Source organism: Anser brachyrhynchus (assembly GCF_964034855.1).
Source record: "Anser brachyrhynchus genome assembly, chromosome: 2".
Taxonomy (NCBI): domain Eukaryota; kingdom Metazoa; phylum Chordata; class Aves; order Anseriformes; family Anatidae; genus Anser; species Anser brachyrhynchus.
The window spans coordinates 59,702,028-59,723,016 of NC_137695.1; the positions used below are offsets into that span (position 1 = coordinate 59,702,028).

General features: G+C 40.0%; 1 protein-coding gene and 1 long non-coding RNA gene across 12 annotated transcripts in view; both read right to left on the reverse strand.

Moving 5' to 3' along the window:
- The window catches only part of HECW1 (HECT, C2 and WW domain containing E3 ubiquitin protein ligase 1), a 263,523-nt gene that overhangs the window by 146,791 nt on the left and 95,743 nt on the right, over positions 1-20,989 (reverse strand). The gene's annotated exons all lie outside the window — the stretch shown is intronic.
- On the reverse strand, positions 841-20,983 carry LOC308188873. Its single transcript, XR_013945825.1, has 2 exons — positions 2,581-20,983; positions 841-2,492 (listed from the first exon to the last, which is right to left on the reverse strand). It is a non-coding gene; the product is annotated as an uncharacterized lncRNA (long non-coding RNA).

The following is a 20,989-nucleotide window of genomic DNA, read 5'->3' on the forward strand; positions in this document are numbered from 1 at the left end:
AAGATATTTTTAGCATAGTATTTCCACGAAAATGAAGCAAGAAATGGTCAGTTTGAGAAGACAGCTGAATGAAAAATCAAAATGCTTGCAGAAGAAGCTTCTCAGTGGTCAAATGCTATCATTTATCCACTACGCTAAGCATGTTACTGTTTGTTGCTGCTACTTCTAATCATCACATTTAAGAGCTCACATTGAGCGATTAAGAGAATTACATATCGTGTTATCATACAACAAAGACTGTTCACTGCTGTCACAGTATGAATGCCCTAATACAAGCAGAAGAAAACAGCAAAATGCTACTTGAGATTAAAGAGCTCACCATTGTTCTAGTAGCTCCAAACTCATTACCAGCCCCATGCACAAAGAAGAAGAAGAGATGTTGAGGTACTCTCTTAGACAACTAGTAATACATTACACTTACCAAGAACGTGATTGCAAGTGTTACAATTCACATTTGTGGCTTTCCTGGCTCTACCACAAAGCAGAACTATTTTCATAGAATTTGGAAGAGAATTATTTGCAAAATCTGGAAGACCAAAATGAAGGTCAGAAATCCAGGCACTGGAATTAAAGGCAAGGAAAACGTTACAAGGGAGCAACCCGATGAATGGCCAGCTCCTCTCCTTTTGCCTCAGGATTATTTGGTTTTATTTGCAAGGCACCTAACAGTATAAGGTGGAAACAAGGACAGTTGCACCTGGATTTGGCACTGCAACTCTACTGAGCACAAGAGGCAGTTTTAGCACGATAATGGTGCTGCAGATATTGAGATCTTCAGCACACACTGGATCCTGGACTCCTCTAGCCACCTTGCAAACATTTTATTCCTTTCCACATAACTTTTCTTTTTTTTTTTTTTTTTACTTCTTTCCAACCTGAACAGCAGCAAACAATATCTAATTCTATCACTTAACACTTGTTACATTATTAAATACAAGTATGAGGTAAATAGCCTTGCAATGTAATTACCAAATGACGAAGCTCCCCATAGTTGTTATTCTGAAAAATCAGCAGTGTTTGAGGTCTTTTCTCAGTACACTAAAGACTTACCTGTGAAGGTCCTTAAGCATTAATTAAACAGAGCAAAACACACTTCTGTGTCTTCACAACAGAGAGCTGTTCTCTTGTTTAGACATCCAGAGCTCTTATAATTAATTGGGTTTGCCCCCTCAGAACCATGAGCCTTGAATAAAAGCTGCATGTCAGCTACACTACTGAGGCAGAGCTTGTCTCTCTCTTCTTCCTTAGTCTTACAAATGCTTTGTTTTAGAGCAGCAGGACCTATCTTCCTCCTCTTTGCCGAGAAATCACAGGCAGAGAAAGTGTGTTCAAACCCTTTGGCGCTCACAAAGACTCATAAGCCACACCACTGGCTGGTGAAATCCCATCAGTGTGATGCCTTTGTAAATGCAGTGTGGCATCTGGATACAATGGATAAAGGCTTGGCCTTAGCCTTTTAAAACAATGCTGCCCAGATTCCTCTCCCATGTACTGCTGCTAAGCTCAACCGGGATGGGAGCTTGTCATATGCATGCTCAGGTAGGCTTACTTCTTCCAGTGAGGACTGGTCAAAGAAAAATAACTTCAAAGCCCAGGGGGCACAAAGAAGATCCCAGTTGTCTACTCGACACACAGACCTTTTGTAGGTCCTTTCTTTCTCTGAACTGTACAGTCCCCACAGATCAGAGGATCTCAGATGCTGATAGCATACAAAACATCTCGAAGAGAAATGCCCTTGGCATTCTAACTTCGCACATGTCAATCATCCTCTTTATCACGGTTTCTATTTCAATACCAGCTCACATACTGTCTGACTATGGCCTGAACACTGCCAGTCTCGAAATCACTTCCTTAGCACTGCTCAGGTCTCTATTTGACAGGGAAGGGAAGGCAGCACATCCAATTCCTTTTCTAGGAACTGTGACTGTACTCTAGGTACATTTTTATATATTTGCCTGCCATTAACAATGCCAATATGTGCTTACTATTGTAGATTGGATACAGACTGTGCACAGTATAAGGCCATGCATAAGCAGTGATCTTGGCCCTACAGGACTCAGCATGTGAAACTCCTTCTCAGGCAAGCAATTCACAGGCAGTTCTGCCTACAGAGATTATGTCAAATTGTGTCATCTTCTTTTGATTGTAGCTGGATTCACAATCATATGGGATGCTGGAACATAGTACTAAGATTCTCTGCTCTCTTTACAAAGATGAGGACAGACCCATCAAACACTACTGCTCTTGTGAAGCTTGCCCATAAAGTAATCTTCTACAGGAAGCACACTTTGACTTCTGCGATTCACGTTAAAATTCTGATTGCAGAAGTAGAAAGCATGTAACTTGCTCCATTTGGTTGAGCCACTCAACAGCGATGGATTTCTTCTGGCTTGCGATGGCCCTATATGTGTCTGCTCACCCATTCAGAAAACTCTTATTCACAAGGGCAGTTTGATTAGCCACCGCTGCTATGGTGCCTATTGTTAATTTCCCTGGGAATTTATAAGACAAAGCATAAGCTATCAAGAAAGATCAAAAAGCTGCTAAGAAAAACACAATATACCTGTTATTACTTCTCACCTTGGAGCTCCCTCTGCAATTTCCTATTGTGACAACTGTATTTTTTTTCTTTTTTAAAGTATTAACTTCTGTTCACCATTTATTTGCAACGCAGTAATTAGGGAAGAAAATTGCAGTAATTACCAAATGAAACACGACTCTTTAAAACCCAGTAATTTCAAAGTATCTTACTTGAAACCAGTAAAAAGAAGGGGGCTGCAAATGGATTAGATTAAGTCGAGAGGCAAGATAAAATATCCTGACCATAAAAAAGACCAGTGAACCTAATGATGAGAGCATTGGATGAGAGCAAGGAGCTTTCAGGTGCAATAAATAACTGTAACTGTGAGAAAAAAATTACTATGAACCAGATACTGCGTTTGTGCAGGTGAAACTTATTATCTTGTAACATATGCTGGAGTAGCAAGGAATGGAAATACTACATTTAAACACACAAGGGGACAGAGAATTGTATGCAGCCTGGATGAGGTGCTATGGAATTAGAAAGGTTTATTCCCTAGCAAAATATATCAAGATGTACACTGGGGGAATGTAAAAAAAAAAAAAAAGAAAAAAAAAAAAGAAAAAAAAAAGTTCTTTACTGTTAGTTCCTGTTGATTAAAAAAAATACTATACAGACACCAGTATATCAGTCACCTGAAGATGCCCACCAGGTGGCTGTTGCATTTTCTCTGGCTTTTTGCACCTTAATGCTCGGACCCACAGTGCAAGTCATAGATGTGCGCTTCATTGGCCGCAGCTGACATTTGCAAGCCTTCAGAGCTGCTGTCCTGACAACAGCAACTCCCAGCTTGCTCAAGCCTATCGAAGCTGAAATTGCTGCAGTCACACAAGCAGGTGACAGACAGGAAACATTGTTTTATTTTTTTTTACAGTAAAGGCTCAGGTCTGAAACCCCAGCATGCTCAACTCCCATGGAGTTTGCTGCACCATGGAAAGGAAACCCTAATGCAAATTCTCAATAGCCTGAGCAAGATCTAACAGATCTTATGTGACAACACACAGTGGGATAACTATACAGTCCAGACTGCAGATAACCCAGACTATTTTTAAAACACTTTTTTAGAAACAAGCTTGCAGAGAACCTAAACAAAAACCCAAAAGCAGAGACAAAGGGCATCTGAAAAAGGAAGAATCAGCAGAGAGGATGATTCTGGAGTAGATTTGCTTTGAATCAACTGCACATTTGTAACATCTGTTATTGCTAGTTTTTAGTGAAGTGTATATTGTGTATGTTTCCCCCTGAGAATTGTATACAGTTGTATACAAGAAAATATGGCACTTAATCCTAATCATGACGCTTGCATTCATACCTCCTATGGCCCCAAGAAAGTGATTCTAAACCTTTGCTAGTCTATATGCAACAATATTAAAACAGGAAAATGCTGTAGCACTTCCTTGCAGCGTGGCATATGGATGTCTGCTTACTGAGCCTGGAGTGAGGCAGGAGACCTCAGGAGTCCTGCAGAACCTGCGTCGCTGCTTTGCTGTCTCTAGCACAAACACACCGAGCATTAGGTGCGTAGGATGAGAAGCTCTGATGTCAGGAAAGCTGGGTTCTCTTTGAACCTCTGCCACTGACTTGCTATACAAGTAGTTTCACTCTTTCCTGACTTAATTTACTCCTCCATAAGATGATGCTTCCTCCAATCCAAAGAAGAGAAACATGTGAGTTTTTCAAGTCCTTTCATAAACTGGTTTTCATAATCATGGGGTTGTTCTTTGGCCACAGGAGAAAAGAGTTCTCTTCTGTAAAACAGCGCTCAAGAAGACATTCAGTACAGACCCTAGCAAAGCTTATTAGCACCGGATAGCATAGTAGCTCAGTAGCAGTTAAATTCCCAGCAGGTAAATATTGAGGCTGGTGAATCTGCCCCTATAGAGGTAAGGCACTACAGGCATGCTTCTGTACTGACCTGAAGGGATTGGACTGAGCAGGTCATCACAGGATTTAGCTCTACTTATTACTTAAGCTGCAATCAGCTGGGTCACACTGAAATTGAAAAGTACATTACGAATTTCTTTCAAAGCATTTGTTCAGATGTGCCCTACACCTATTTTCTCTTAAATCACAGCTAGCTTTGTACTTCAGAAATTCCCAGGCTGTAACCCTGTCACTCCCTGCATTGGGAATCCCACTGAGAGAGCACAGCATTCAGTCCAGCAGCCACAAAGGAGTGAGCCTGAAAGTTAACTGGTCTAACTGGCTGGCTGGAGGCACGATGGCCTGGCACACACATGGAGAGCGCTGGGAGGGAAAGGGCTATCTCTGCGGGAGGACAGCTCTTTTAGCATGCAAACAGTCATTTAAAATTAATGCAATTATAACAATAACAGGCACAAATACATAACGTACTGCAGATTCATTAACCAAACGGTTCCTTTAGACCTTCTGTTTGGGTTTCACCAGTCTCAGGGGAATTGTTCCCTGCTTTTAGAAGCTGCACGTAGCCTCTTGGAACCAATTCCATTTGTTGAGATGCTCAAACATGTGCCTGTGTCACCGCCCATCCAATCATCACAACTCTGTAGCTTGAATATTTTAAAATACAACTCGCACTGCCCAAGTCATACAAATGAATTTGCAGGTAACATGTTTCAGTTCACTCACCAGGTCAAAAAGAATCTATAAAAAATACAGTATTTTTTTTGTGTTTTTTTTTTTTTTAAGTAATTTTTCTTATTAACCACCACCATTAAGCATGTCTTTTTTTAGCAGTGTTGAAAGCAGAAAGAGAAAGGGCATTGAAGAGAGTCAGGAATAAAGTTCTGAGACCACAGGAGAGGAACAAGCTGTCCTACTGACTTGAACTTTTCAGTTCTAAAAGGAGAGAGAACGATTCCAGGATGAGTTTGCAATAGATTGGTTTGCATGCTTTTTTCCTGTACTACTTCCGGGAATTTTAGTCTGAAAATCAAACACTTGAACTCAGCTGCTGTGAGCAGACATCACCTCCAACTAATGGATCTGTAATTGTTCACACACACGACATACGTAGCCTACCGTGTTTCAAAAATAGGTCCTTTACTTGCAGATGTATATTCCAGACCCAAAGTCTCAAATAGGCTCTGAGGATACACAGATTTACCTGCTAGCAAAAGGCCAGCATAAGATGTGCATTTGAGCAGTGTCAAGCTGGTGTGTCAGAGAAAGCGTATGTACATAGTTTGCTCAAACAATGCTGCTGCAGACATCCAACTGCTGGCTGCCACACTAAAACTAAGGAATAGGTAAACGTATTTCCAATATTGTTGCTTTATAGTTTTGCTCGTTCATTTTTCAACCTTGTTGTTACCTTGTAGAACATACCTACCATGAAGAGGGCTGGCAGATACTACTTGAGTCAGCTGCCAGTGTACAGGAATCTTTGTCAGCCTTGACAAGCTGCAGCTTACAAAATGCAAGTGTTTTGAAGGACTAAATTTTTGGTCCGTGGGAAGAAAAAGAAAAAAAACTGCTTATTTTTTTTCGTTAACTTATCCTTTTAAACATATTCTAGGATCTGAATTATATGACTCTTGCATACCATCTGCTAAAAGCCTGATTCATCTCTTGTTAAAGCCAACAGAAAAACTCTGAATGATTTCAGTGGCTGAAGACCACACCTACCTCCTCTTATTTTCCTTCCAAAAGAAATAGTCCCCTGAGCTGTAATCTGTTCCTTTCACATCTCCACGTCACTCAGTCCTGCTGCCCTTCTCTAAAATATTTCTAAAGCTCCTGTGCTATTTCTGTTTGAAAATATCTAGGTAAAGAAAAAAATCCACTAAATGCACTACCAACTGGGTTTATACTCCACAGCACATAATATGCATAGGTCAGCTAAATCGTTTGTGTATGTCATAGAGATATTATTTAGCATTTCATTGCATCTCAAATGCAACAAATTTATAAAATTTGCAAAAAAGAAATAGATCTGCTAAAGCAAACCCTGACTCTGTTTTCCAAACTGCACAAAACCTAAATGGGCTAGTTCAAAAGCAGGAATTTTATCTTTGCACATATTATATACATTTAAAAGGTTTCTACTAAGTCATTTTCTAACAAAAAAAGCACAATATGAGATTTTTTAATCTATCATAGAAGCTCAGCAGACTTTGTAGAGAAGCAGTAATTACAGAGGTGCCTGGTAGCAGTGCTACTGTTAAAGCTGTGTCAGAAGGTTCATTATTAACCCAGTTTTCAGGGTTTCACAGCTCAGTTACAAAGCACCCGCGCACTGGCTTTAAACCACCATAGAAAATCTTGTCCCAGAAACAATTTATTTGGTTATTTTTCCTTGTTGTAAAAGTGCAAAGAGAAAAAGGGAATTATATCAAATTTTCATGCTTATCAGTGAATATATACCAGGGGCAGAGTTAATAATATAAAAACTGCAAATTCTGACACTTTGGGGTGAGGTCCTTATCCTGTCTAAATTAACAGCTAGCTCTCTCGACTGCAGTAGAGAAGGAATTTCAGTCCCTAAATAGTGGAGCACTTCAGATCCTGCTGTCCAGAGAGCTGCTCTGCAAGGACAAGTGCCTTCTCCCATCTAATTTATGCCCTTCTTAAGCCTGTTCCAATTGCAACATGATGTAAGTTTGTTCAAACCCCACTGAAAGATACAGACGTCAATCATTACGCTACGCACTGTCACACTTCTCCCTGTTTTGAGCCTAGCGAGGTGTTTTGATACAACTAAAGATTGGCTGCTTTGAAAGAGATGTTCCAGAGGACAACTGGAAGCCCCTTCCAGAGGCTGCTCACAGCCCTCAAAAGACACTCTTCACTCTGTAATCAACACTAGCTTAATCTTCATGCCCTTGCCAGACACAACTGCCACTGACAGCATAGTAAAATATGTACAGTGCAGGACATGAGTTGGAAGGGCTCTGCTCTGATATTGACTGAGTAAAAGGAAGATTTCACAAACAGTAATGAAACTTTCTATCAATCTTTTGTAAGAAGGCTGAAAATTGGCCTAAGTTTCCCAAATAAAGCTTTATAGTAAGCTTTTATTTTGTATTGACTCTGCCTGTTTATCCTTTGCCTTTGTAAGGTAGAGATCATGATAAACCTGGTTGATCTGCTTGACTGCCACCTCCTCTTTGGTCAGGGAAATCAACACAGCTGTGACTCAGCTTTCTTTTGGCAAGTCTGATTTGCTTTCCCTCAAAAGTTAGAGTGAAATTCAAACAGAAAAAAAAGTAGTTTGAGCCCACATGAAGATTCCCTCTGCTCTAGAACGTGATCAGCAAAAACACTTTTTGGCTTTCAGTTGAGTGCAAGCCCACACCTGAGCCCCACACACCTGAAGTCTCTAGGTGATGTGAGCCTATTCAGCCCCAAACATTTGCTTACATTAGCTAGCCTGGTAACAGGCAGAGGATTTTAGAAATTGCACCTGAAGATAACCTAAACTACCCTGATTGCTGCAGGTGATAACAAGAAATCAAATGGTCCCTCCAAAAGGATGTGGTGGTGAAAGACTGCTTCTAGCAGAGAGGCAGCGCAGACAAAAGAGGGATAGCAATGCCTTAAATAGCACTGGTGATTCTGCTGTGGTTGTCCCTGAACAGAGCCTGAATCCAGAATTGTGCTAATTACAGAGTATCACATATTTATATATGTAAATCAAGAAATCCTAGGCAAACTAAAAGAAAAAGTCCCATCTCTCTACATGCCCATGAAATGCCACGATAAAAAGAAAAAAAGTAATCAGTGTTTTGTAAGTGAAGAGGGCTGGCCCATTTCACCTTGGGCAAACACCTTTATCAACAGGAACAGGAAAATGCACCTTTTAGAGCTCTCTAGGTTAACGTAGAGGTTAAGAGGTAAGAAATCAATTTTAGCTACTATACATGAGCAGCTACGGAAAATTCCTTGCTGCAAAACAAAATCTTAACAATGCATTTGTATTCTGTTCTGAGGAAATATTCGTTCATCCTTAAATCTTTGTAGCAATTAAACGGACAGGACAATCTAACACGTTGTAGGCATATTATGTTTTGGTGTGGTAACTGCTGTTCAAATGCTGACTGACAATCCAAGGGGGTCATCATGCATCAGCTTGTGTTGGTTCCAGCTATCTCTGGAGTAATTCAGGTTACGAAGTGATGTCACTCCCAGGAAGTGCTGTTCAGTATCTTGGACAAACAGCAAGTTAGTAGGGAGACAAACTGAGACTCTGACATCTCTACAAGGCCCTGATGCATCCTGATGTGTTCCCACCTGTAGACTTATTCTATGGGAACAGAGAAGGAGAAGCAGAAATGCAGTCATATAATGTAAACCTGTGAGGCCTGTGCTGGACAACTGCATCATTAAGATACTTTTCTGCATGCAGATTGAATTTTGAAGCCAGAGGAAGGAGAAATAGATGCATGTGAGACCTTCATTTCACAAAAGCAACTTCTCCAACTGTTCTGCCTGCTGAGTTTAGGCGGACCCTCAGGAAACGAGAGCCATTACCATGAGCTGCCTGGGAAAAGTCCCCAGTGTTCATCTACCACAAAAAGATTATACTTTTACACAGAGTGTTTTTTCTCTTTGTGTTTGCACTTTCCACATTTTCTACTTCTGCCATTCAGAAGTCTCTTTTTGGGGGAACATTGCTGGCAAGTTACAATATCCACAGCTTAAACTCTGATACGTGTGTCCCCCATCTTATTTCTATCCCCAGCTTCACCTCATGCTTGTAACACAGCAGCACTTTGCTTCATAACCAAAATCTATTTTGTTTCTCATGATGCAAATAAATGACTTTTATTTTTAAACTCTATAGGTGATATCATGTGTTTTATTTATAATTATTATTTCCCCCGGTATTTTTTAAAGTTATTTCTCATTATTTTTTCTTTTTCCAAAGGATGGCAATCATTATTGAACTTGTAAAGCACCCCAACCATGCAAAAAGAACAAGTCAATAAAACTTAGAGACCTTCCTTGAATTTATTCAAAATTTCACTGGGATATGGTCTTGAGCAACGTGCTCTAACTGGACTTGCTTTGAGCAGAGTGTTGAACCCCCAGAGCTGCCTTCCTCCCAAGGTTATCCTATGATTGCATTCACAGCTTTCTTAAAGAAGTCAGTAAAAGGAATCAAGATAATCAGTACATGCAATCTGATCACATAAAGCTTCCTTAAAATGTTCCCTGAGTGGATGATGAGAAGGCATCAGACCTGTAGCTCTTATTCTCAGGGACGAGTCTAGAGCTGCAAGTGAGCCATGACAGCTCATCCCAGGTAAGTAAACACATCACCTCCCTTCGCCTCTGCTTCCTACCATCTCAGAGGTGAACAAGTACCTGGCAGATGCACAGGCCCCACCACCAGGGAGAAGGGTCTGGAATAAATGCTGCTGCCTACCCTTAAAGGTCTCACTGTAGCAGCTTCTTTTGATAAAGGAGGCTTGAAAAAAGTCCATCGGCAGAACATCTTTTAAAGAGAGAATGCATAATGAAATCAGCATAGATAATTTAATGAAAGGGGAAGGACAAAAAAAAAGCATCATTATGGAGATTTAATTAAGAAACAATTACAGCAAAAGTATCTATTTCAAGTTATTTTTAATATAAAAACTATTAGCACTGAGATATGGGAGGAAATTACACCTGTTATTAATGGGGTAAGGTGAACATATGAAGTATTGAAAGGGTTAGAGAATAGCTTGGAAGTATAAAACCCAATTCTTCTGAGGCTCTCAAGATCCTATTACCAATATTAAAGACATTGCAGAAAGACGGTTCTACTGCGCAAAAGTGTTCAGACCCTGCAGGGAGATATTAATTTATCCTTGCTAACCTCCTGCTCTCTGAATAAGTCTATTCTGGATAGAGAAAGTGCTCTTGACATCTAGGAGTCCCATAGCAGGAAACCCTGGACCAGGACTAAGACAATGACAGGGCTAGATTTACTAACTAGTTATAAAGAAAAGGGAAATATCAAAAGGCTCTCTGCATCGTTTATGCTCTTTTTTATAAACCTGATGAGTTACTACAGCAGTACACCACAGGGATAATTCTGCTTTTTGAAGCAGGTAAAAGCCTCATGGAAGGTCAAATACATTGGATGAATGTTGCCATAACCACTACAAGTCATACGGGACTCAGTGGCTGGCCCAAACTGGACAACGACATAGCAGGGCTACAACCAAATTTCTGTATTACGTGAAGGGATTTATCCCCCTTTATACTGAGATTTTCCTGTGCCACACCAGACATTTAAAAAGAGCCCTTCAGATGCTTTACCACAGCCGAAAGGTATAAAAGAGCCTTGCAGCAGATGGGAAGAAGGTTCACTGCTTCCATAAACCAAGAAAAATGTTGTCTTTAATACACACACGCCAAGATCTGTTTTGATGAATTACTTTCAGAGCAAAATTTAACAGGATTACCAAAAAATCCATAAAATCCTCCAAAATTGTAAACGGTAAATTACTGACACTGATCTATTTTTTCAGACCCTTAAACTAGACATGGACTCCGTTAATAAGCAGCCTGCTGAGTTTGCTCTCTCAGGCAAGCCCTTGATGCAGCTCACCCTTTATACTTAGTTTCCCACCTTTGGGGTCCTTATGCCCTCCAAAATCAAGAATGTTCAAGTTCAATGGCACCTGAGACCTTACAAGACAGACTCCTCGTCTCCTGAAATATTTTGCATACATGAACTGAACTTACATCCTTAATTTTAAAAACATGGATACAGTGTGTGTTTGTCTGTTTATTTATTTATTGTAACTAGTAAGAAAATTTCTGAAACAAGGCTTGGCATCTCAGCACTCTATTGGAGTAAATCTGACCTTTTCATTCATGTGCTGATAACCCTTCCAGTCACAGTTGCTCCCCATTTCCACTGTCTTCATCTTCCACATGAATCTCGTTTTTGTTTTTCTACAAAGATAAAACCACTTGTGCCAAAATCTGCACCTGGGCTCTCTGTACATGCTTGCACACAAAATGGGCTGGGCCTGATGGCACACAGGTGCCAAATGCAAGCAGTTCTTTTTGATCTCAGTGGGGATTTATTGGCTTGTAGCAGCTTCAGAAATGCGTCCAGTGGAAATATTCAAGGCAAGAGCATAGGGTCCCTATGCAAGAGAGAGGGAATCCATCTTCCAGGGCAATTCTAACAACTCCCTAGACAGCATCATCCAAAAGAGACCTGCCAGTAGTATTTCACAGTGGCTAAGACTGATTCATGAATTAGAGATGACATTGTAATCTCTTGCTGTCAGCAGCAGAAAGATTATCAATCACAAAACATTATCTAAGTTATACTGATCCATTAAAATAATTATATGACTTCAGCACCCATTGTGCAGAATACTAACATGCAAAGTTCAAAGAATCAAAGCAGTGTCTGTTCATGCATTTTTCAGACAATGGATGAGAACAATACAGCTACTAGCCACACTACTGGATTTCAAGACTCTCTCTTCATCTCCTCAAGTACATCCCTGAATGACACCAAAGTGAAAAGAGATAATGCATTACACACACAGGAGTTCTGAATCTAAAGCAAGTACAATGTGCCTGAGCATATCGCTGATGTGCTTTATGTGATTTGAAGAGCAAAACAAACATGGATGTGAACCACTATTTTCAAAATTTGGCACCTACAGTTAGACTGCTGAAGACCCCAAATGAGCATGTACTATTTCCTGTGATGTAATGCCAGGTCCTGAGTGGTTTGATGGCTTCCTCTTAAATTATTCTATTCTGGAGAACAACCGCATAACCAAGAAACAGCTCCACGAGTGCTTAAGGATATAGGCCCTACCCAGTATCCTCAGTGGGATCTGAGCAGAGGTAGTGCAGTAGATCTGATCAGAGCTTACAGCTGCCCACAAATTTTAACACAGGGGCATGGAAACGCCAGGGCATTCCCAGCTCCTGACAGCTTCCAGTGGGAACTGTTGTAAGGAGTGCATAGCCTCTTTTCAATCTCTTCACAGTGCCAGCACTACCAGCTGCCCTCCCATCCTTACCTGTTTCTTTTAAAGGGTGCTAAACAACAAGCTCGGAGTAAGACGAGCTCCTGTTTACAAAGAGTGAACTCTGACAACTTTCCCCTTACCTTAGGATCACATGAGCCTGAAAAAAGACCAGTCCTCCCAAACAGTCACAATCTTCTTAGTGCCCTCACAAATCCCCCAAGTTAAGAAAGGTAGTCAAGTTAGGGGCTGAGCAGATGTGTGCAGGCAAAAAAAAAAAAAAAAAAAAAAAAAAACATAACAGGGATGAAGAAAACACTGGGATAAATGAAGGAGAAGAGAACAGGAAAGGGCTGTACTTTTCCCCCCTTGTTGTCAATGACCTTCTACCCAAGGTCTGAAATCATGTGGCATTGAACCTCACAGCAGGAGGCACATCTGGTGCCACAGGTAACACTTTGCATTAGCTTGCAGCTGGGATTCAGTCATCCTCACCAGTCTGCACTGTTCTTCCAGTCTGGGTGACAACGTGCCAGGTTGAGCTGGTGGTGGACCTTACTGTCTGTGTGTCCAGAACATGGGGTCACCTGGCAGCTCCGAGATGACAGCATCCTTCTGCCTACTTATGAGACAAGACAAGCTGCAAGGGAATAACAAGGCTGAAACCTGCTGTGTCAGTCTTATGTTTAGTGAGTGAAGCAACTTGACAAATCTTTGTTGTAGGTAGAGGGTCAGTCAGGCAAGACCTGGGGTGGTGGACTGTGAAGGAAGCTACTGCTGTCGCTCAACCTGACAACATCTGGGAAAGAAAACAAGCAGAACCAGAATATCCATAGCTGGCTTAAAAAATATGAAACAGAAAAGAGTGGAAAAATCCTGATTCTTTCAGCACCACCTTTTCTCAGGCATAAGCCTGAGTGTGCAACTTTGATAAAGACATAATAGTCCTGCAGCAAGCCTCTGCACTCTTTACAGCAGAAGAGCTTTCAGAAGCTGTTTCTTAAAGAACAAAAAGAAGAGAAATGCACTGTGCAGTATGGCACGTTTATTTTCAGAGTACAACTTTTAACTAATTCCCAATAGTGCAGACTGCAAACAGACTACAGACAGCCTAAAATACCAGATGAGACACTATGCAGGGAGCAAGGAAACTGAAGTCTTATCTGCGGTTGTAACCCATGCAGTACAAGTCACTTCCTTCACTCTGTGCTTCTGTTTCCATCCCTCAACTTTCAGTCTATCTTCCCAATCTCAGCTTTCAAACCTAGCTATCAAACATTAGCATTGAACATAGTACCTTCAAAAAATGGTCTTAGCTCTTTAGGAGAGGAAATGGCTTAGTATATAGAAAAGAAAGAAGATCTGCTGTGCACAGAAGACAGCAGACATTACCATATTAAACAAACAAACAAACAAAAACAAAAAACCACACACAAAAGCAACAACAACAAAAATAATACAAATCTGAAAGTTAACAAATGAGAATAGATCTGTTGGTCCAAGTTGGACCAAGTCCCAAATGCTCCAAGGTTCAGTGCAATTAGCACTAAAACTTTGGTTAAATGTTACTGCTGTTCTTCACCGTTGCCTCGAGAACTACAAGATGTTCAGTCTCTGATGCACTGATACAATGGCCATGCTTGTTTAGGGTTAAGTGGCTAAGACAGAAAGCTGTGGTCTCTGTGGCTGGAAACTACAGCTCAGTGAAGACAGACTTGCTTTACCTTCAGCATGCCTGGGATCAAGCATTACTTCTCATTTAAAGCTTTCCAGTTCACCTTGAAAGAACTTTCCAAAATTCCTATTACCAGCATATCCAAGCTCTCACATCAGTCTGAGCTTTGTGCACGTAAATATTTTGTAATTTCTTTCAGCAATGCCATGCAAAGCAGAGAGCAGGCAGCATGAGGACCAGCCAGGCTGTCCCAGCATGGAGTCACCAAGCACACGTGCTGCAACACAAAGCGTCCACTTCCCTGTGTGGGAACAAATAAACAAACAGCACTGGTCTCCAAAATAAAAACAAAACATATCCAAGAGACAAAATAAGTTTGGCAAAGAGAGAGAAAGATGAAGAAAACTCTGATTTGCAGACACGTCTCACAGTTAAGCTACCACAGTTCAGTCATGCAGGAAGCCGAGAAATCGCTGTCTGAAGTCTTGTGTGGATTGACCTGTTTTCGTTCACGGCAGGCTGCTAGCTACAGTCCTGGCACAGAAAGACTTTGTAAGGCAAAAAACAACAGAAAATGAAATGATGGCAAAGATTAAAGGTTCAGAAAAGGATCCAAAGGAAAGGGTTCTTAAGTAACCACGACAGCTCTGAACTGGGAAACAGGATCAGACTGTTCTCCTGTCCCGAAGCTAAGCCTGGCACAAAGCTGAAGTGCTATGCGTGTGTAAGGTAGAAGACAACCAAAAGGCACCAATAAGACTAGTACGAGTGGCAGGGAGAGATGCAAGCAGTAAATGTGCCTTTTTGGACACAAGCCTCTTTTGTTGCTTCATATCTGGTTTTTGTTGTTGTTGTTTTGTTTTGGGTTTGGTTTGTTTTCCTCTGACATTGTTCTGCTAAATAGTTTTCCAGTTCCACCATCTGTGGGTTCCTGAAAGTTGAAGTCATGCCGCATGTTCTGATTTGCTCAAAGGCACAGCAGGATGGACTTCCAATGGCCTTATCTACATTTTCTTCCTTCACACTTTCAGCAGGGAAGTGTACGTGATTTGAGAGACGCTGGGGCAATGAAAATGAAGGCAGGAAATTATTTTAGAGGGCTGGACTGGTCAACAGCCTGTCCAGAAAAAGGAATAATTTTCAACGATTCTGGTTTCATTAAAACTTTTGTTGCTATGACTGTGTCTCATTTGTTTGGAAACCTTTGAGGCTACTACATCCTTCAGTTCTTTGTGCTTTAAAAGTGGCCTTAGGTCTGCCTAAAGCAATGTTAAACAGATTTTCTAGAGGAAGCCCCAGATGGAAGGGCTGGTTACACATCAGTTCTGGTTCATCTTTCTGTTTGTATTCCATACATGCACACATACATGGTGTATATTGACAGTGACACAGGACATTATTTTTCCTTTGCTACCTTTTACCTGCAGGTGTACCAGGATCTCTCAGACCTCTGATTTGTTTAGTTGCATGGTCTTTTTACCATTATGTCCCTACTGGTTCTCAAGGTCAACAGGAATAACTAACTGTATTTTCTGCTCTTTGCAAGGCCTATCATCTGTCTTTGCTATTGGCTTTGATAAAAATGCAGCAACAAGAGTAACAAATTTAAACAACCAATTGCTGCATAAGTTTCCACACTTGGAAATCGTTTTCTCAGTTGCCACACAGTAAAACAATGTACAGAAGACTAGTAGATTAACAGAGGTCCCCGGTATTTGACTGTCTTCAGTGCAATTCTGACTTGTGTCAAAACTTTTCTCATCATTTTAAGGATATGATGGTTTGATACCATGCTTACAGGAAGACGCTGCATCGTACCTCAGTGAAATGGTTTCTTGCACTCTCTCTTTGTATTGCTGTAGAAGCCAAAAAAGCGTGCCAGAAATTCCAATGAAGTAGAGCATGTTTGCTTTCCTGGAAAACCCATTATTGGCTGGTCCTTTCACTGCAGTGCCCTCCAAGCCTTAACACAAAGTACACAACCCTAGTGGCATGCAGGCTTTCTTCCCTCCTCCTTCCTCTCCCCAGACCCCAACCATTTCATGTTTACAGGGGATGGTTACTGTTTATCGCTGGCTGTCAAAAAAAAAAAAATTGCTAGACTTCTGCAGAAATGCAAAACTGGCCACAGTACGACATTGCCTCTGCAGCTGTTAAGGCTTTTTGTTTGCTGAGTATTAATAGGAGATGAGTTCTGTTCTGCTTGCATTCATACTGTAATTTGGAAGCAATTCCCTCTCTGGCTCACACCAATTACATATCTGTCTGGCAACATTATATTGCAATTTTGTGATATGCAAAGTGGAAAGGCATATGCCTCTCTGGGAAAGATATTAGTACTTTCCAAGGTGAAAACCTAGATCACTACAAAACAAACACAAATTTTAAGTGGCTACGGTATCTGAAAAGGCTGTATGGGTATATTTCAAGAAATTATCTTTGTTCTGAAAAGTGAGGGCTCCCTAGGTGGTCTTAAACCATGCTATCAGCAAATTTGAAAGCAACACCTTTACCTAACTGCCCCTAAAACATAGAAACACATAATAAAAAGAGAAAGCTATTTGGCATTGTTATGGACCCACCACACAAGAATGATTTCCCCAGCCTAGTGAGATTTTAAATATACCTGAACAAGTAACCATGAATGTATCAGATCGGGCAACACACTGAGCAATTGTGAAAGTACAGCTTAAGCAGCTGAGAAGCATCTGAAATTGCAGAATTTCAGCTTTATACAAGCACAAGCAGTGCAGTTTACACAAAAAATGGTTTCAATTTCTTCCCATGTGTTTCTTTGTGTCCTCCACGCCTGACACGTGTCTACAGATCTCTCACAATATTGCTAGTCGCTTTGCCCATAGTGACAGCATGTGCACAATTTCCATCTACCGTGGTCCTCCAGGTCAATGGTTTTTGCCTGTAATGGTCATTACAATTAAGTGTGATAGAAGATTTCTGTTGTGATAATCTACCACCATGAAGAAAATACCTTCCAGCAATTTTTGCCTTTACTTACTGCTATTCCAGATCCTAGATCACTGCATACACACTATTGAGTATCTGCAATGATTAGATGTTAATTTTCTGTTAAGTATCTAAATACTGGTTTTATTTATAATGACTGCAGGTTACACAGTTAGAATGCCATATTTCATTTTCTTATTAATTTTCATGAATAAAGGAAAGAAATAATATCTCCATTGGGGAACATTAAGGATTTTGAACAAAACGCTTTCAAACACATGATATATGCCTACAGATTCAAAATGTAGAAAATGAGTCTGTATTTACTTGACTCCACTAATAAAACTTTTTTTTTTTTTTTCATATTACTGGGAATTTCACAGTTGGAAATCAGCCAACCTTGAATACCTGTGATTTTCAAGTTCACTCATATAGCTCTTCAATAAATAAATAATAAAAAAACCCCATACATTCAAAAATGTCTTTTAAGTTCTTTACTTCAAGTGGCTGGCAACTTGAATGGTAATTTTCTTGAGCAAGGTTGAAAAACACATGATGGGAAGTACTGAAGTTCCCACCTGTTGGCAAAAGAAAAAACTCAACTTCTGAGGCTACTGGACAGGATGATCCCCATGGTTCCCTGCTAACAAGTCTATTTTACCTCACAAAGTGACACTACTGAAAATGTTAAACTCTTCTACATTTCAAGAATAGCTACCAAGCCAGTCTGTCTTAAGGTCTTGGGGACTTTAAATTCTCTATGTAGGAGTTTAAATTCCATATGTAGGACTGATTCTTCATTTGGCCACATTATGATTTCCCCTTTATTGTGGCTCCTGCCAGCTACGATGGGCCAAACACTGTGGTGTATACCTTTATCATCTACATACTGCTTCAGAAAAGGTTAACTGCCAACATTGACTCATACGTGGTGAGCAGATACCAAAGTGCAGATATTTACTGGCAAAAGTAAACACAGAACTGAAGGGTTACCTTTGCAAGTGAGAGTTCTGTTTTAGTTCTCTGTTTTACAGAGAACTAATGATATACTTAGTAAAACTCCATCAATATCCACTTAAGGGAAGTGTAACACAATGCATAGAAGAAAAACGTGGACACCTTGAAAATGAATTGCCGTGTCTTCGTTACCTACTACATGTCTTGACCACTAGTAAATAAAAAGACTACCTAGCTCAGGAATTGCCTTAGCAACAGATTAACAGAAAGAACACTCCAGCTAGGAGAGTCACTAGCACTTGCTTATCTTTATACACTTCCCCAGGTCTCCACCACTGGCCATTTTTGGAGACAGGACACCACGTCAAGTTAACTTTTGTCCAACATAGCAATCCTTATACTGCATTACCACTAAACATAACCTTGTCCTGTCCTCTAGGCTCTCTCAGAAAAAGAAAATATATTTCTGAGATTGATTTTAATGACCACTGATTTCTGATTCCTGCAAATGTTACAACATCCACGTACTCTGCAAACATGCAGATGCAATCTCTGTCCAAAATACAAAAAGTCTGAAAGAAGGTGGTCTACGCAGGTGCCTTTGGATAGAAAATACATGAAGTATATGAAGGCACTGCAGTTTTTAACATAATGTTTAATCAACTACAAAGCTGTGTAATTTTCTGTAAAATTCTCAACAATGAGCAGGAACCCTCTAATATGCCTTTACATAAATATGATTTACATGCATCAACATTTTTCACTGCTTTAACTTCCCACTTCAATAGTCAAGCAGCTCTAAGGTTATCTACGTGTGCTATTATTTATTACTGCCTACTTCATTTTCTCCTGTTTTAATTTTGGACAGGGCAATAATTTGTCCTCGATGAGTGCACTGGTACACAATCTCAGGGCTGAGATTCAAAGCTTAATGATGGCAGCATAACAAATTACCAAGAGGAAAACTCGTCAAGCGTGAGCTGCCCAACTACAGTGTAGTATGACTTAGTTTTAAGTGTCAGTGAGGGATGGCTATGCTAAGCTGCATTTTCTCACATTAGGGCAAGTGAAGAATGTACATGCAATCAATTAACAACAGCTACTATGTCTCAGCTAACAGGAGCAACTTATTAAGCTGCCATAATTCATTGCATAGTTGAGCTCTTAATGAAATATGGCCCACCTGAAGAGGCTTTCTCACATTGCCTCTTTCTCCTCTGCTGTGGATTAGGGAAGAAACCTTCCAGCAGCCCAGTTTCACTCACACCTTTTGTCAATAAACTGAGATACTATGGCATTTTCAAAACCCTGTTCTGCTCCTCCTCAGACTTCTTCAACAGTTAAAAGAAAGTGTGATCAGTCTCACAGATTGGTAACTGAAGCTCAAAGCAGCAGCTGCAAATTAGAATCTTGCTTTAAAGGTTAGATCCTATAATGCATTTCTGTTCCAAAAACGGGATAACTAAAATCAATGTTCTTGTATATTAAACAATTTCCCATCAATGTATTTTTTTTAAATAAATGATGTAAACAGCCTTATCATATCCTGTGGATCTTGTAGACAATTCAGCAGTTCCCTTCAATTCTTTAGAACAATATTCTCAATTTAACTTAACACTAGGAATTGCAGATCATCAGCAATAGCTTCATACTGAGAAGCGAGAACCTGTTTCTAGGATTGAATTTCTGTAAAATGTCTGCACATAGCATCCTTGCTAATACCAGATGCTTGAGGTCAAAGACAGAGATGAATCTAATCAAGTATAATTCATATCCTTTCTAACTCCTTTAGAATTTAGGTCATATCAAAGATTCCCTTGATTGCCCTCAAATTCAGACAGCTGTAAAGAGATACACCTGTCATGCAATTTATATATGCCTCTACATGACTTCTAAATTTTGCCCAGCAGACTGGTGTAGATCACCAAAAACATTAATTACAATTGAAAAAGTGAAATTGTTGCTTGACAGACTTCTTCACACTTAACTCCTTCTTAAAGATAAATGTAGCTCTTTTACTACGGATATTCTCTATAAATCTCAGTCCAGTCTTTTGAGTACGCTATTTCTCTTCTCCAAAGAAAAACGCATGTTTTCTTTGGGGAACTTAGAGACCACAAATTCCATTCATACTAGCACATGGTAACTTTAAAAGAGGAAGAACTCCAATGGTCAGGTTCACTTTGATCAGGGATGTGGAATGACAAAGTCTGGAAGTGTTGTTAAATTACTGTACAGGGTACATAGTACTTTGCAGAAGTGAACTCAGTGTCTATATATTTTGGTCGCTAAGGGAGGATTGAGGGGTGGAAAAGGGTTACACTGCATTGCATCAGACATCCTGCATAATACATGAATACAATGAGGAACAATTCATTTGAAATCAGTGTATTTTGATAGAAGTATAATAAAGTGCAGTTACATCAATCTAGATGATTACCAGAACTAGACCCCTTTTTAATTTCTGAATCTATCCAAATCTGATGGACCCACCAGAGGTTTTCCAATTAAAAGTCGGTGTGAATCCTCCTGGAGTGAGATTACGCCCCCGAATTATTCTTCTTCTTAACATTTTATTAAAGTCATTGCAGCTCACTGCTAATGACACAGTATAAATAAGAGCAAATTGATTAAATACTTATTTATAGCTGTATTAAATATATATATATATAATGTAAGTCAATAGCCACAAAATTTATTTGCTTGTAGAAGCTATGTTCTTCTACTCCACAGAGCATTTCAGTTCCTCTTAACACATTCAAAGTTATGGTAACATTTTTGGCCTTTCCTAAAGGATATATTGGGCATTAGAATATCATAGGAACAACCTAAGCAGTTCAATAATCTTTCTGCAATGGTTGAACTGTACTGTAGTAAAATTGAAAAAATACTTAC